The sequence below is a fragment of the Paroedura picta genome, chromosome 1 (genome assembly GCF_049243985.1).
Source record: "Paroedura picta isolate Pp20150507F chromosome 1, Ppicta_v3.0, whole genome shotgun sequence".
NCBI lineage: Eukaryota > Metazoa > Chordata > Lepidosauria > Squamata > Gekkonidae > Paroedura > Paroedura picta.
In genome coordinates, this window is record NC_135369.1 from 156,108,930 (window position 1) to 156,126,639 (window position 17,710).

Genomic DNA, 17,710 nt, shown 5'->3' on the forward strand with positions numbered 1-17,710 from the left:
GCTCCCGCCTCACGTGACGAGAAGAAAGCGGAGCACGTGTCATTGTTTTGTAAGACGGGAGAAGGGGCGGGGTTTGGGCGGAGGGGGCGGGGTTTGCGCCCTCCTTGGATCCGCGGGCGGGGGGCGCTTCGGGAGGAAGCCGGGATGGGGATGCGGGAAGCTTTCCCCGGGAGCCTTATGCGTCTCTGCCGCCGGAGTTTGATTGGAAGGGCCGCTGAGGTCAATCGGCTGTGCAAACATGACTATCTATTGTGATTTTTTTTTTGGGGGGGGGGTGCGGGGGTTACTTTTTTTTTGTAATTAATGTTGCCCTTGTCGTTGGCACCGGGTTTCGTGGAAGGCGGAATGAGAAGGAGATGCTTGGGACAAGTCCATCAGAGAGGAACCGCGCACAGGATCGCTGCATGGTTTTAGTCGTTGCGCTCGCCTGACTTCCCTGGAGCACCACGACTGAGCCGGCGTCTCTTGGGGATGGAAGAATAGCGAAAGAAAGCAAAAAAAAAAAAGACCTTCAAAGGAAGTTCTCTGTCCTGGACGTGCAGCTCCTTTCCAAAAGATCCGGGAAGGGAACCCGCCGCCCACCCGAATGAGGGTGTTTGTGGGGGAAGTCCGCCAGGGGGTGGCTTCCCCACGGGATGTAGTCATAAGAGCAGGGGTAGTCAAACTGCGGCCCTCCAGATGTCCATGGACTACAATTCCCAGGAGCCCCCTGCCAGCGAATGCTGGCAGGGGGCTCCTGGGAATGGTAGTCCACGGACATCTGGAGGGCCGCAGTTTGACTACCCCTGCATAAGAGTGACAAGAATGCCCTTTGGAAACCATGGGAGATGCTGGAAGGCCCGTTGGAAATAACGGGAGGCCCCAGTGCCAGTTGACTGGCATGCACGCCATTGAAATACAAGACAGTAGGAAAACAGTTGCAAAGAAAATGTGGACTGGATTTTCCATTGCGGTCAGATAGACTGCTCTGGGACTGGAATGATGGCCTCCAGAGGGCAATGGAAGGAGGGGTCTGAGCCTGGAATGACAGCCCCTGAGTGTAATGCTGGTCCCTGAGGGGTAGGAAAGCATTTCTGGGCATTAAGGTCCATGACGTGATGGCCTCCCCACATAGATCAGAAACAGATGGGAAGGAAATCCCTGGTCTCTCTGGCCATGTCAAAAGAGGATTGGCCACAGGAGGCCTTCCGAGTGGGAATGGAGACTGGATGTAATCCTGTGTCCCTCTGCTCGGGTTTGCTCCCTGGAACCAGCCTCCCTGATTTGTGGAGGAGGAGGAGACCCCTTCTTGTAGGGTTGGTAACCTCCTAGTGAGGGTTGGGGATCTCCCAGAATCACAAGGGATCTCCAGCAGACATAAGTCAATTATTTATTATTATTTATTTATTATATTTCTTACCCACCACTCTTGACATGCCAGCTCGTGGCTGGTTACAACATAAAATTTCCACAACAATAAAAACCCATTAAAACAAAGTAGGGTAAAGGCAAGCACCGGGTCATGTCTGACCCTTGGGGTGACGCCCTCCAGCGTTTTCATGGCAGACTCAATACGGGGTGGTTTGCCAGTGCCTTCCCCAGTCATTACCGTTTACCCCCTAGCAAGTTGGGTACTCATTTTACCAACCTCGGAAGGATGGAAGGCTGAGTCAACCTTGAGCCGGCTGCTGGGATTGAACTCCCAGCTTCATGGGCAGAGCTTCAGACAGCATGTCTGCTGCCTTACCACTCTGCGCCACAAGAGGCTCATTAAAACAAAACAGAATAGCACAAAACCCAGCATGGCTGAAAAACAGTTCTTTCCCATAACGGGATACATGCCACTAGGCAGCAAAGGGCTATGCCAGTGATTTGACAGGGGCAGCATTTCCCATATGAAGGTGCAGTAATAGAGAAAGCTGACCTTGCTCTCATGCAGCAAATATTCTTTAATGTTCCTCAAAGATTTACAGTCCAGTTCTGTTTGTGCAGTGAATTCTACAAAGTTCAATCAGCTTGGCTGCCAACTAAGGGGGCATGTAAGACTGCAGCTTAACTGTTGTGCAAAAACAACGGGTCTAGAGTCACCTAGTGAGTTTCAGGCAGAGCTGATCTTCCTACGTCTGATCCAGCATCAACCACCGTGCCTCTCTGGCTGTCAGGCTTTTGTGTGCTGTCTCAAATAATGTCAAATAAATGTACTTTCCCAGTTATTTTAAAGTTGCAGCATGTTATTAAATAGCATCAAGTGATTAAAATAGTGTGATCTTTAACACCATGATCTTTTCTGGTGGCACAGTGATACAGGAAGACAAATATTCTAGTTAAAACATACAGCTTCAATTTTAAAAAAGTTCTCAACGGGTGCTCCTCAGAATAAGTGACAGTGACATTTATTTTACCCGATCCTTTGACAAACAAGCCATGGGCATGCCAGTCAATGATTTTTTCAATAGCTATTTAGACATTGATGACTCATTAAATTCTATATTAGAGCTAAGAAGCAACATGAAATGATCAAAGTGTCTTTTGCACAAGATGTAATTAAGACTAAGCTTGTCGATAGTATGAAGTAGTGTACTACAACAGATGTTTCATGTATTATTTCTATAATCAAGAATCAGAGTGAATAACTGACACCCTCATGATCAGACTTTTAAAGAAACTATAACGGGCAGCATACGGTGGCAATGAGTTCCAGAAGCTTTGATCTCAGCCGTGAGTACATGTTGAAGGAAGCAACAACAAGACTGAAAACTGAGAAAACCCCAACTTGTATACAATTTGTACACAAAGGATCCCCCCAATAAGCTCAGCTGTTCCTGATCGATTTAAATGGATTGGATCCCACAGCAGGAAGCCTCATCTGCTTTTGCACCTGTTTGGATCCTGCTTCAGACGTCAAGCTCAGTCCTCAGCAGATCCCCATACACAACACTTATCTGTTCAGTGACTATGCAAGTTTGCAGTATTATGCCTGCTTTCATGCACATTTAGGCTGGTGAGTCCCTCAGCCATCTGTCTGCCCATGCCTCCAGTTTTTAAAAGGGATCATTCAAAAAATCAGGTTGCAGCTTTTGAACTGAGACTTCCTACTTCACTCCTTAGTGCTTGTGTGTGCCTTTGGTGTCTAGCCATGAATCTAACCTTGCAGTCCCTTCTCAAATCAATGCCACTGATTGGACAGGCATTCCAGCCACTGTTAGTCCTTTGAGGGATGCACAGACTGTGGAGATGCAAAGAGATGCAAAGAGACAGTTATTTTAATGGCCCCGAGAGCCATGATATTGAAATGCTGCTTTCCTGGTAAACATAATGCTTTAGTTCTTGAACTGAGTAAAAGGAGCTATAGGCTGCAATGACCAAATGACCATGGCATTGAAATAGTTAATATAGTGGAATTTTGCTCAGTCATAGAAGCCTAATCTAAAGGGTATTTTCCCTATGACCAATGACATCATGTGTGGGAGTTATGAGTATGAGACATGGAAGGCCATGTGCAGTGTGTGAGAAGTTAGAGGAAGAGAAAAATTGAGTCCAATAGCACCTTTAAGACCAACAAAAATTGACTCAAGGGATGAGTTTTCATGTGCATTATAATAATATAGCATAATTTAGATACTATGATACAGTTTACTAATTTGCCACTGATTTACTATATATATATACACACACACATATATATATATATACATACATACACACACACACACACACACACACACACACATATATATAAAAGCCTCTTGTGGCGCAGAGTGGTAAGGCAGCAGAAATGCTGTCTGAAGCTCTGTCCATGAGGCTGGGAGTTCGATCCCAGCAGCCGGCTCAAGGTTGACTCAGCCTTCCATCCTTCCGTGGTCAGTACCCAGCTTGCTGGGGGGTAAATGGTAATGACTGGGGAAGGCACTGGCAAACCACCCTGTATTGAGTCTGCAATGAACACGCTAAAGGGTGTCATCCCAAAGGTCAGACATGACCCCATGCTTGCACAGGGGATACATGTGTGTGTGTGTGTGTGTGTGTGTGTGTGTGTGTGTGTACTCTTATGTTTATATGCCGTTTTTAACAGCTTCCCTTAGATGCATTGTTTACAAGACAGGATATGCTGCTTTAAAATTAATTAAAATATGAATTCCCCATATATGTCATTGTGCCCCAGGTAGCATTTCTTTTGAAAGGGATATTTTTCTTCAAATAACAATAGTCGACGTTAAAATGAAGTTAAATGCCTTCTCTCTGCCACCTGTTTAAATCTCACATTTTATAGAAGGTATTCACTAATCCTAAGCAGTAATTATCACTGTTAACCTCTCCCATCAAATTAATTCTTGAGCTTTGAAAGGATGTTCCAATTTCGCAGTGATCAATAGATTCATCACATCTTTTTGATTTGTGCATTGGAATGCTGTCATGCATTTAAACTGAAGAATGACAGAGTAGCTAATGCCAAACTGGAAAAAAGGCCTGTCGTTTTTAATTAATTTCAGCTAAACCAATCGTTTTCTTCTTATTCTGAGGAGAATTTTATATTCTTCTGAAGCATACTGGAAATCTTTTAGTGTCCTTACATATATCATCTGTACATCTAATTCCCAAGTCTGTCTCCTATCTGTGGATATCTAAATGCACAGATTGAGGCCACACTAAAAATAGGCTTTTCTGCACATGTGGGTGACATCCTTTGCAGGAAAAAAAATACATTGGGAGCTTTAAATACCCCACAAAATGAAAACTGTTGTTTGCGCATGTGCAGGCAACACATTTACTGTAGACCAGATGGAAACGAACCTGATAGGTGCTTTGCTGATTACAAAACCACATTTATAATATAAATAACAATTAACAGTAACATTGGGAGAGTCATGAGCTGGCATCTGGGGGGACCAGCAGGTGTTCTGAGTCAGTCGGCCTCAAGCGAATGCCTGGTGGAAGAGCTCCCTCTTACAGGCCCTGCGGAATTGTGGAAGTTCAGGCAGGGCTCTGATCTCCTCAGAGAGCTCGTTCCACCAGGTGGGGGCCAGGACCGAGAAGGCTCTGGACCTTGTTGAGGTCCGACGCACTACTCTGGAGCCAGGGATCTGCAGCCAGTTGGAGGTGGCGGAGTGTAAGACTCTTTTGGGGATATAGGCAGGGAGGCGGTCTCAGACCAGAACCAATGCATTGAAATTAATTCAGAAGAATTTTCAGCTAAACATCTGAAATGAGTTCCTGATACTTAAAGCAGTTCCTCAGTGGAATGGGCTTCCTCGGGAGGTGGTGGGTTCTCCATCTTTGGAAGTTTTTAAACAAAGGTTGGATAGTCATCTGACAGAAATGCTGATTGTATGAACTTAAAAGATTTTTGCCATTTAACCCCCCCCCCCCGCAAAGCCCTGGCAAACATGGAAGTCTTGCAGTGCCTCCTGAAAATCTCCAGGAAGGGGGGGGGGGGGTCCCTCTCACCTCTTCATGGAGCCCCTTCCACAAAGCTGGAGCCATGATGGAAAAGGCCTGGGCTCTGGTCAATGCCAAAGCAATAAGACTGCCACAGGTGGACATAGTTGTGGCACCGGGACATATGGAAGGAGGTTGTCCTCAAAATATGAGGGGCCCTGATTGTGAAGGTCATAACCAGCACCTTGAATTGAACTTGGAAAAAGTCTGGCAACCAATGTAGCAGTTTTAAAATGGGCAACATGCTCCCAGTGGCTAGCCCTTAGCAGAAGTTGGGCCAACCTTCTTCTTCTTATGCCAGCACAACCTTTCCCTGTTCAGGCCTTGTACACACAAGGCAGTGCTGAAGATTCCATTTTGATCGCTTTGATTTGAACCCACCGGGTTCTGATTCCTTTTTGCATATGGAGTTTTATAAAGGGATAAGAGAAACCCATCACAAGAAACTCATCTTTCTCTGAAGGCAAAGGCCTGTTGTCCAAAGTTCAAAAAAAAATCAATATGGGAATATGTTTTCAGGTTTCTGAATGAAGCACTGGAAACCCTACAGAGATTATACACAATTGAACAAGATGACATTTTCATGTAACGGGATAAACTGCTGAGATTTTCTTTAGTTTACTTAATGATACATAATTTCAACAGAGTAATAGTTCCACAAGGTGATTTGCATTAATGCCGCATTCAAAGGGCTGCTGCTATAGCAGGAAAAAGATCAAGAATCATAGTGTACCGGTTACGTTGTGTGTGTAAGTGTATGAGGGGGTTATTTTTGGCAGAAATGGTAAGCAGAGGTGGCAGCAATTTTGTGGTTATAAATCTTTGAAACAGGAGGAGAGATGAAAAGCATTACAAAAGTGGGACATGCAGTCACTCATCCATCCCTCGGCGTGGCATTTGGCATGGCACTTCTGATCCTTTGATGGAATCATTTGACAAAATCCTCAGCACAAGTACTTTGGAAGGAGCAATGTGGGCATACGTCTAATGCCCCACTTACAGATTGTATCAATGCAAAGTCCGTCTTCTTGTTTGCTGTCTCAGTCAGCTGAGTTTTTCATTAGCGTTGGATCGTACCAACTAAGGGCCACTGTTTTGGAGTGGGAAAAGGCGGTCTTAAAGAAACTAAGTCTCCTGTGAGGAAATCACACGTTAAGTATGAAAAAGAAGAAGAAGAAGAGTTGGTTCTTATATGCCGCTTTTCCCTACCCGAAGGAGGCTCAAAGCGGCTTACAGTCGCCTTCCCATTCCTCTCCCCACAACAGACACCCTGTGAGATGGGTGAGGCTGAGAGAGCCCTGATCTCACTGCCCGGTCAGAACAGTTTTATCAGTGCCGTGGCGAGCCCAAGGTCACCCAGCTGGCTGCATGTGGGGGAGCGCAGAATCAAACCTGGAATGCCAGATTAGAAGTCCGCACTCCTAACCACTACACCAAACTGGCTCTCGTGAAACACCCAGTCAGGAATGGAGCTAAGACTCTTAGCTGCCAGGAGCATCTGTGAGGAACACAGTTATGAGTGTTCCAAAAGATAAAACACAATGAAGCCACCTCATTCAGTTTCCCATAGAACACAGACATGCACTGCCATGTATTAAACTCATTTACTGCCATCCCAGAAGTCTTTTCCTACCAGAGTTTGGTTTTAGCCTTTCAGGTTCCATTAGATGAAATAAGAGTCATAATGAATATGAAATCTGGCTCTTGGATATATTCAATGTCTTACAAATAAACTTTTTATTAGCTCTTATTGTGTTTCTTTTATATACCTTATAATAACTTGTATAGACACATTTGATCTGAAAGAAAGGTTGGGTGCAGAAGTGGGGAAAGCAAGTTATTCTCCATGCTTCCAATGTGGCTTTTCTATGTCCTGGAATTGTACCATGTTTATTTCATTATCTGTATTGCTAATAAGTGTTAATATTTTTCTTTTTAAAAATAAATGTTGCAGAAAACAGCTGGTGAAAACTACAGATTGATTTGACCATTTCTGGTGCAATTTTCTCTCTGAACATTGACTTGATGAGATCAGATCGCTGGGAGCACAATCTGAACTCAACTGTATCCAAACAATTACTTGAGAAGGGCTGGTATGTACTACAAGCTGGCAAGATTAACTGGAGTAATGAACGTCCTTAGTGAAGGTTCACATTTTCACCTTACATAAGAAAGTCCCCCCGCCAAGAGTTACATATCTTTCCATAGATTCCTTCCTTCCTTCCTTCCTTCCTTCCTTCCTTCCTTCCTTCCTTCCTTCCTTCCTTCCTTCCTTCCTTCCTTCCTTCCTTCCTTCCTTCCTCTCCCAAATTGGATTCAGTTAGCAGTCAACATAATTTAGCAGTCAACATCCATAATTTAAATATACAAGCTCTGAATATAGCTGACATCATGGGTCAGCATGGCTGAGCACCTGCCAAGGCCCAAGGCCCAGCACAGGCAGTGCTACCAGTCAGAGGCAATTTCTGCAGCAATGGGATACTATCCAACCTGTCCTGCAGTGTTGTAGTGGCCATTTGCTTCTGGGAAAGGCATCTGGGGAAGGGAATGGAGCATGCTGCTATTGTAAGTGAAGGGAAGGGTAAGCATGCAGGCATATTTGAGAACTGAGTGTCATCAGAAGAGACTCCAAGGCAAAAATCCCCCTACAACGAAATCCAATAATACATATGTGAACAATATTTAAATAGTTGCTCTTCTGAATAGTGTCCTTACATTTTTAAAGTAATCAACATTGGTAGGCACCCAGGTTACTCAGAATATACCAACATGAGAAGCCACCTGAGTATAAATAAGTTAATAAGCAGGAAGGTGTGCACAGTCACTTAGATTGCCTTCACTCAAGCTGTTGCAGCTTCCCCCCCAAAGAATTCAGGGTGTAAGTTGCACTGAGCTTGTATTCCGATCCCAGGTTGATTCAGTTCCTGCCATCTCCACTGAATGCGATTTCCATTTTGATTTTGTCTGATTTAAATTTTCCTTCTGAAACAAGCATGATTGATTCTGAGTGACCCTACCTTTATCCCGCAATATTTAGGAGTGGAAATAACCTTAAATATTTCAGAATCAGATTGAAAAACCATGAGAAATCATACAGATTGCTGGATCGCCATGGTAGAGAAGCCCTGATTGGCCAAGGCTGACCAGGTGTCAAGCTTGCTTTAAAGGGGAAGCCCCTAATTTCTCAGCAGAAGCTGTAACTTCTGTCGGTAGAGATTTGCGTCTTGGATTTTTTCCTCCCTCCTCTGCTGTCTGCAATCCTATCCCCCCCCCCTGTTTTGTCATCAAGTTGCAGTGACATGGGATCTTCAAGGCAACAGCCACTCAGAGGTAGTTTGCCATTGCCTACTTCTCCGTCCCAACCCTGGTATTCCTTGGAGGTCTCCCATGCAAATTCTAGCCAGGGCCAACCCTCCTGAGCATCTGAGACCTGACAAGTATGGGCTAGCCCAGACTATACAGGGCAGGGCAGGACATGTATTTTACAATAGGCCAAAAATAAAATTTAAGTACATTACTTTTGCTTGACACTAGATGGCAACAGTATGTATGAATATTTTACAAATGACTTAAGTTCAGACTTTGCATTTTTGCTTGCACAGAATTGTATCTAGTGAAGGTCAAAGGAATGCAATTTTTGAAAATCGTTTTACTACATTTTTTTCATCCAGATTTTAAAGGCCAAATTAAAAAGGGCTGTGAGAGTACCTCCCCAGCAGTTTTTACAGGGGGGTGATTGTCACACAGCCTGCCCCCTCCCCCCATGGTATGAGAGGAGAAGAGTGTTGAATTTCATCTCTGTATGGTTTCACCCGTCAAAACTGATCTTCCCATGCTGTTATTGGCCCTGCAGAGAGATAAAGGGAGCAATCCTAAACTTGTCCACTAAGAATTAAATCCTATTTTACTACATGGAGCAAGCTCCCAGGGAAGTGTTCTTAAGACCAAAGTCATGAGAGGTCCCAGCCTCTTTTTCCTGTCAGCGTGAATAAAAACTTAGGTGTAGGGAGGGACAAAGGGATGGCAATATGTGGTAGGGTTAGCCCCCCACTTCCTCTGCACTGTAACCCTGACCTGAATCAGGTTGACTACCCCTGACTTACACCACAGATCCTCCATATTCAAACAAACCCTGCCTGTCTCTTCAGGCTGGCCTTAGTCATTACAGCTCTTCTGCCGTATTGTCTCACCAATGGGACCTTATAAGGGCAGGCATGCTAGTAGTGCAAACAAGTTTCTCTGAGAACAGAAACTAACGAATGCTATTTAGCACTCACTCCAGTCTTCTACATCCCGAGTCCCAGAAAACTAAATCTGATTAAACATCTATGTTTGTAGTAGTCTCTTCTTTTCCTCTGAGGGTTGCTGCTGCATTTGTTACAAATCCAAAATGTTCTCTGATTATGGGGGGGAGGGGAGAAGAAAGATTATATAAATGCTTTCATTGGCATGTTAGTATTCTGGAGACGCGTGTCTCCCACCTTCCATACGAAATTAAAAAGTACTGGCAAGATTTAAACTGTGCTTGTTAGCATCAGATCTGGGGAGTTACATCACTACTCACCAACATTTCACAGATAAAAATAAGGGCATGAGACATGCTCGTTCTCATTCCAAGGATTGCTGGCTGAGTCTCATCCCCATTGTATCTTATTTTATTTTATTTACTAGGGGCCAAGCCTGTTGCATTCAGGAATACAACGGGTGTTAGATTAGGGGAGTGGTGTGGAAGAACTCTGCTGACAGCCCCCCTTCCCCCCAGGACCTGGAAAGGCTGCAGGCAGCTGTCATGGAACTCACCGGCAGCGACAGCTCTAACACAGCAAGGATCTGCAGCCTCCGAGGGAAGTGGAAGAAGGAGGGGATAGTCATAGGTGGAGGATGGAAGGTGATTGGCTGGCTGCTGGACAGACAGGCAAGCCGGTTGGAGGAGGAGGCACTCAGGGGCGGGACAACCGCTCTGAGTGGGTGTTAAGTGCTGAGTGGCACTTAAGCCATGAGACATGCTCCTCCTCCAAGGCCTTACCAGAAATATATTATGTGGAACAGATTCCACATCTACCCCGCCACTCTCGTGACCAGCTCGTGGCGGCTAACAATCCGGGTAAAACCACATTAAAACCCACAATAAAACCCCTTAAAATAACAACATAGTCCAAAAAGCCAAGTCAATCGGTGACCGATAACTCTCCATGTCCCCTTGCTCATACAGATAGATATATCTCCTGGGGGGGGGGGGGGGGGAGGATTAGAAAATAATCAATGAAAATAGGGGAAAATAAATCTTGGTGAAGCTCAGCACTGCCTGCTGTGTAGTGTTTTGATCAATTCAGTAATGTATAGTTGCCTTACAAGAGGTCACCATCAATTAAAAAGTAGTTGCATGGGCAGCACATTCGGCCTTATTGTGCACGTGTATGCCTTGACGGTAGAGATGGTGCATCTGCTCTTCACTCAGAGGTTTCACTTCCAAAGTTGGGGTGGGGATTTTCATGTGAACTGCCCTGAGCCTTTTGGGGGAGGGGGCAGTATATAAATGCAATAAGTAAATAAGCCCTGATAAATAACAGCTCCCATTAAAAAACATTAGCAAGGTAACCCTGCATGTAACAATACAGTCAAAGTAGGGACAGGGATTTATTTAGCAGGGACAGGTTCCTGAAAATAAGGGCTCTCTCTGCCTCTCTGGTAAAAAGAGAGTATATTCTACTTCCAACCCCCACTTCTGCCAAAATCATTAATGCGGAGCTGTTGTTTGTTCTGCAGTCCATATCTTCTCATTTATCTGAGACATAATAGCTGTTTTGCTCTAATGCTCCCCCAGATGTGCACCAAGAGATATTCCCTGGATAGCAAATAATTGAAATGTACATATTCCAGCTCACTTTCCTCCTGGTTAAGGGCCATAGCTGAAGATTTTGGACGTGCCTGAGTTGCTGTGCCTTTTCTGTGCAGAGCGAAGCGAAGAAGAAGCAAACCGGGTGAACGGAACCTTGTGATTATACGGCACTGTGCACAGCAGGTTCCCCTCTGCCACTCCAGATTAAAATGGTGGGTAGGCGAAGAGACTCAGAAGCTGGGACTCTGCCCACTATTGCAGAGAGCAGCAGCTGTTTCCAGCTTTCTGGTGTGGATTCAGCCCAACATCCATGAGGCCTTTGGGAAACATTTAAGGAATGTGTTAATGATGTGGTTTATTGATTCAGCTACAACATTTTCTGCTTGTGTGCTTATCTATTATGCATTTGATAGCTTTGCAGGCTAGGGATAACCAATGAGACGTCCTATGCAGATGGCAAGCCATGACAGTAGGTCTGACTGACCTTGGACCCCAAATCCATCTGTATATTTAATTTTCTCTGAGACAGAAATGGACCCGAGTTCTTATTTGACTGTAGACATTTAAACTAGAATAGAATCCCCTTCGTATATCCAGACTACTGGTTCAGAATAAACATCAAGTTTAAAGAATAAAATATGTTTGTTTAAATATATTTATTCATTGTCCCCAGCCAGAATGAATCATTAGCGTGTAAAGTGCTTATCATGAAGGGTTTCTGTACATTTTGGCTTGACTTTAGCTTCTGTCATCTATTCTCTAAAAAGGCTGGGAAATAGCAGGTGGGTTAGGGGGCTTTCCGTTATAATTAAAGCAGAAAAAAAAAACTGTTACAAATTTAATATTCAATTTTAATCCAGTTCATATACTAAGGGATAGGATAGGACACTGTGGTTCGAATAATATTTGAAGATTTCCTCTGTGAATGAAATGGAACCAAACTGGTTCTGCAAACTGGCTGGAATAAGAGCTACTCTATATTCATTTAGCTATTGAACCATATTCCTCCCCAAAGTGGCTTGGAGCATCATTCTCCTTTCCTCAGTTATCATCACAACAACCCTGTTAGGTAGGTTAGGCTGAAAAAGAGTGACTGTCCAAAGGCCACCAAATGAGCTTCCCTGGTAGGCAGGTATTCAAGTCCAAGAGCCTAATCTCAATCACTACATTATCCTTCCCACTTCACAGTGGGACTGAACTAGAACATTAGCAAACTTTGTGTGTGTGTTAAGTACCATGAAGTTGCTTCTGATTTATGACAATCCCATGAATCATTGACCTCCAGAACGTGTATCCCAGTGGTCTGCAACCTTTTACAGGATGCAGACCGTCGGCAACAGGGAGGGCGATTGCCCAGCCGCGCATGCGCGCATACACCATGTGCAACCGAAAATGTTTTCGGCCATGCATGGCACATGTATGCATGCACGGCCCTGCTTCCCTCTCCCCCTTCCCACAGTAAGAAGCTTGCCGGGCCTCTCCCCCTTCCCACAGGAAGAAGCTTGCGGCCTGGGAAGTTTCTTACTGTGGGGGGGGCGGGGAGAGGGAGCTGTGGCCCGGTGCCAGGGCCTTCGCGGCCCGGCACCGGTCCGCAGCCCGGTGGTTGGGGACCACCGGTGTATCCTATTGTTGCTCCAATCTTGTAAACTGAGAGCCATTGATGCTTTCATTCAATCTGAGAGCCAGCTTGGTGTAGGGGTTAGGAGTGCAGATTTCTAATCTGGTGAGCCGGGTTTGATTCCCCGCTCTTCCACTTGCAGCCAGCTGGGTGACCTTGGGCTCGCCACAGCACTGATAAAGCTATTCTGACCAAACAGTAATGTCAGGGCTCTCTCAGCCTCACCCACCTCACAAGGTGTCTGTTGTGGGGAGTGGAAAGGGAAGGAGATTGAAAGCCGCTTTGAGACTCCTTCGGGGGGAGAAAAGTGGTTTATAAGAACCTATAATAATAGTAATGATGACGATGATGACAACAACAATAATCCTTAACCATTGTTGTTGCTCTATATATTTATGAAACAGCCTAGGGGGTGGGACGTGTCTGGCTGTCTAAGTTAGAATAGGGCCAATCAGGGTGCAGCCAGCTTTGCCCTGATTGGCCCTGCCCCTGCAGCTCCCGCCCTCGGTCCCTGAGAGCCTCTTTGCTCTCAGAAGCCTCAGTGCCTGGCGCCACCAGCAGGTAAGAGGAGAGGGCAAAGGGTTGTGGTGGAGGGCTTGCTAACGATGGCTTCTTGGCCTGCTAGGCTCGGCCTGCTGATGAGGGCCTCCCGGCCTGCTGACTGCCTGCTAAGGAGCTTTGCCTCGGCCCTGCTAATGAGCGGCCCAGCCCCCGCCTGCCCCACTTGATCCGGCTGTGAGCTGCAGCCCAAAGCCACCTTATGCTGCCAGGCCAGGGGAGGGGGCCCTTTCAAGGCCTGTTCTTAGGAACGGGCTTTGAAGCTAGTATAATAATAATAATAATTCTGTTGAACAATTTGGCTGGCCAGTTTACTCGGAGTCAGTACTAAACCTGCCCTTGAATTGCTTCAGATTCTGGTACCTGGGAAGTGTAATAAAACATGAAATAGATCTATGAATATGACAAGAAGTATTAATTATATCACTGAGTCTTTTTCATGAGAGATTTTGCACGCAGACACATACACACACACAGAAACTAGGGTTGCCAACCACCTGGAAAAAGAAATGTTATGTAATTTACCTCCATGCTGTGAAAGCGTCACCAGTCCATTTCCACACATTAAATGTCTATTAAAGGAGCAGGTTGGTGGGTTTTTAAAAAAAATCTAGATTGTTGGCAACCCTAAGCCAAAAACAGTTCTGTGGGCAAGTGTCTGGCAGGCCTGTGAATAGCTGGATTAAAGTCCAGTAGGACCTTAGAGACGGGCATGATTTTCAGCTTTCAAGTCAAAGCTCCCTTCATCTGATGCAGAAAGCAAAGCAGTTGTGTCGAAAGGAGGGACTCAATCCAAACATTAGTCAAGACATCTCTGTCAGACCTGACTGGTGCCTGATAGTTGCCTTACCTTGTTCCGGTGATTGAAAGCAGCTGCGACTCCTCCATAGCCATTCCCACACGGCTTCTACCTACTTTGTGAATGTGTATCCGGCACTGTGGAAAGTATTCCGAACATAATGAAGACAGCCTATTATGCAAGGCATTTAAAGGTGCCTAAAGCGTTTAATTTTAACATATAATTTAGTTCATATCACATTTTCATATAGTTTAAGAATTGCCATAACAGAGGTTGTGAAATCCATTACCTCTGTGGAAGCCATTTCTGAACAGCTATCAAATAAATGTTCAAGAAATACAATGTTAACGTTGCCAACAAGCCTGGAGAAAAATGTTATGGACCTTTAACAGAGGCTTCATGCAATGTTATTAACCAGATTATAAGCTTCAACTGCCCATTCCGCATATTAATCCTGTACAACCTGTTATCCAGCACATTGATTTCAGTGACCTTAAGCATGCTTGCCTAACTCTCTCTTATATTTTGGCTAGGGTGATATAGAAATAAGAGGGAGGTTTCTTTATTGCAGCTGAGAGACTAGCTGCCTTTCCAACCTGAGTTAATAGAACACGTAATGAGAAATCCAGCATCTTTCGATGAAACAAGCAGCACTCAGGCTACACAGATGATGACATCAATTTAAACCCAAATTGCAGTGCTGCTTGTAATGAGTTTTGCTATGCACAAGGTTCCTTCGTAATTAACATTTTAATTGTGAAATTTCAAAATGTTAATTTATCTTCTTCGGTTACTTATGAACTGCCTGAATATAACTAGAGACTAGAGACGCTGTGAAAAGGTAGGAGGTACCACTCCAGGTGGCAGTGGTACATGGTCATCCCATGATTCTCAGCATAGCTTTTTTCGTGGTCACAGGACAGGGGTGCCCAAACTATGGCTCCCTAGATGTCCATGGACTACAGCTCCCATGAGCCCCTGCCAGCACTAAGAATTGTAGTCCATGGACATCTGGAGAGCAACAGTTTGGCCACCCCTATCATAGGTGATCCTTCCTTCCTTTGCCACCAGCAGGTTGGATCTAATCTGATGACTGCCAAAATGCCAAGGATCTGTTTGTCATATCGGAAGCTTGTGGGTCCTTAATAGTAACTTTAGGAGCCAGCTTGATGTAGTGATTAGAAGTGCCGATTGCTAATCAGCTGGTGAGCCAGTTCGATTCTGCACTCCTCCCCCACATGCAGCCAGCTGGGTGACCTTGGGCTCACCACAGCACTGATAAAGCTGTTCTGACCGAGCAGTAATATCAGGGCTCTCTCAGCCTCACCCACCTCACAGCATGTCTGTTGTGGGGAGAGGAAAGGGAAGGCAGTTGTAAGCCACTTTGAGGCTCCTTCAGGTAGAGAAAAGTGGCATATAAGAACCATCTCCTCCTCCTCCTCCTTCATGTTTGTGTGTGAGTAGACAAAAATAGTTTCTTGGGAGCTCAAGCAGAACAATCAAGAAAGAATCTTTACTGTAGGGAGCCAATTTTGCCAAGCCTAGCATTTTCCAGTGCATTCCTACTGGGTCCAGCCATGGCATTTTTTCAAGTGTAGGCAACCCAGCACATACTAGAAATAAGCCCTGACTGCAGCCAGCTTTAACTATGCAAAGCACTTCAAGGCGGGTCTAAGCACTAATAAAATGAGAGTGTGGAGTCCGTGTCACTAATGGAATACTGATTGAAAGAGATATTTAAATACATTTTAATCCACATTTGTGGAATAAATGATTTCACCATTTTTAAAAATATGTCAAAGTTTGTAAGACATTCAAGGGTGGGGGAGGGTAACATTTCCCATGCATCTGTTCCTAGTGTATGGTAAAATTCTCCTTATCTCTTGGCAGAAAAGTTGATGGTTGTCTGCTCTTATCACTTGAGAATGTACTTCCTGTTATAAGGCTATAATGTCACCTTTTCCAGAGGGGAAAAGATAAGGCATTGCTTATTTTATAACTTAATAGTGACTTATTGTAGCACTTTATTGGTGAGTCAGAGGTCTTATTGGTATGTTACATACATGAGTTATCTCCCGCAACAAACCCCAGCTGTTAACTCTAACCTAATATCTACTCATATCTCAAATATCTCAAATACTCAAATACTTTGGCCACCTCATGAGAAGGAAGGACTCCCTGGAGAAGAGCCTAATGCTGGGAGCAATTGAGGGCAAAAGAAAAAGGGGACGACAGAGAACGAGGTGGCTGGATGGAGTCACTTAAGCAGTAGGTGCAAACTTAAATGGACTCTGCAGAATGGTAGAGGACAGGAAGGCCTGGAGGAAGGACAGGAAGACCCATGGGGTAGCGATGGGTCGGACACGACTTCGCACCTAACAAAAAAAAATATCTACCCAAACCCAAATTATTTACACCCCATTTTTCTCTCCAGTGGGGACCCGGAGGCATTCTGCACGCTGTAAATATAGTGAAATGCTTACCTTTGGCAAACACCATATTTTTGGCAATTTGCATGATGTCATCAACATCCAGTGCCCCAGCAGCAAACTGGTATCGACATCCTCTTTTTAAAAGTGTTAGCTGGGGAATCACATGGAGGGATGGGGGCACCCACTTCAGGAGCCCCCGAAAACCAACCCTGTGGACCAATCCTTTTGACATTCAGAGAGGAGTCAGGGAAGAGCCTCCCAGAGCTATCCTGAAAATTTTGAGGCTGAACCTCCACTCCTCCAGGCCCCTGGAAAGGTGGAAAACCCAAAAAATCCAATTTTAGTCAATGGAGGAAGTGGATTGGCTGCCTGGCTTGACTGACAGGCAGAAGAGAGTTGCTTATAAAGTGTGCTTCTCTCTTTGGCCATTTCAAGCAGACATGCAGAATGTAAGAAGTGTGAAAAGGTGGCAGACTGCAGCGAGACAGCAAAAAGTTGAGGAATGGCTAGAGGTGTGGTAATCTTTAATGCTACGCCACTCAGCTGGTGTAACGCTATTTTTAGCGATGTGCAGAAATGCCCTCAAAGTTGCTTGTATTTCTCTCCCATCCTCCCTTTTATTATCACAACAAGCCTGTGGCACAGGTTAGGCGTAGAGACCCAGGGGATACCCAGTGAGCTTCCATGACAGAGTCAGATTTCAAGCTCAAGTCTCCCAGATCCTAGTCCAATGCTCTGACTACCACATATGATTATCCCAGGAGACAATAACATATTCCTTTACCTTCACATCAGCCAATGTGTTAAGAAAGTCCTTTTCTTTGCCATAGACTCAGGAAAGCAGCTGCCAATCAGAGCAAAAAGAATGAGCCAGATGGACCAATGGTCTAATTCCAATAATTCAGCTTCATATGGTGAGGGGTCAGTGGTGGAGCATCTGTTTTGCACGCAGAATGTTCCAGGTACAGTCCCTGGCATCTCTTGTTAGCAAAAGGGATCAGGGCATAGGATTTGTGAAAGAGTTTTGCCAGAGACCTGGGCAGAATCTG

General features: G+C 45.0%; 1 long non-coding RNA gene across 1 annotated transcript; it reads right to left on the minus strand.

Annotated features, from left to right (window-relative positions):
* Positions 1-11,338: 11,338 nt before the first annotated feature.
* Positions 11,339-16,827, minus strand: LOC143844853 (uncharacterized). The gene is made up of 3 exons (XR_013234171.1): positions 16,713-16,827; positions 14,281-14,366; positions 11,339-11,571 (listed from the first exon to the last, which is right to left on the minus strand). It is a non-coding gene; the product is annotated as an uncharacterized LOC143844853 (long non-coding RNA).
* Positions 16,828-17,710: the final 883 nt, after the last annotated feature.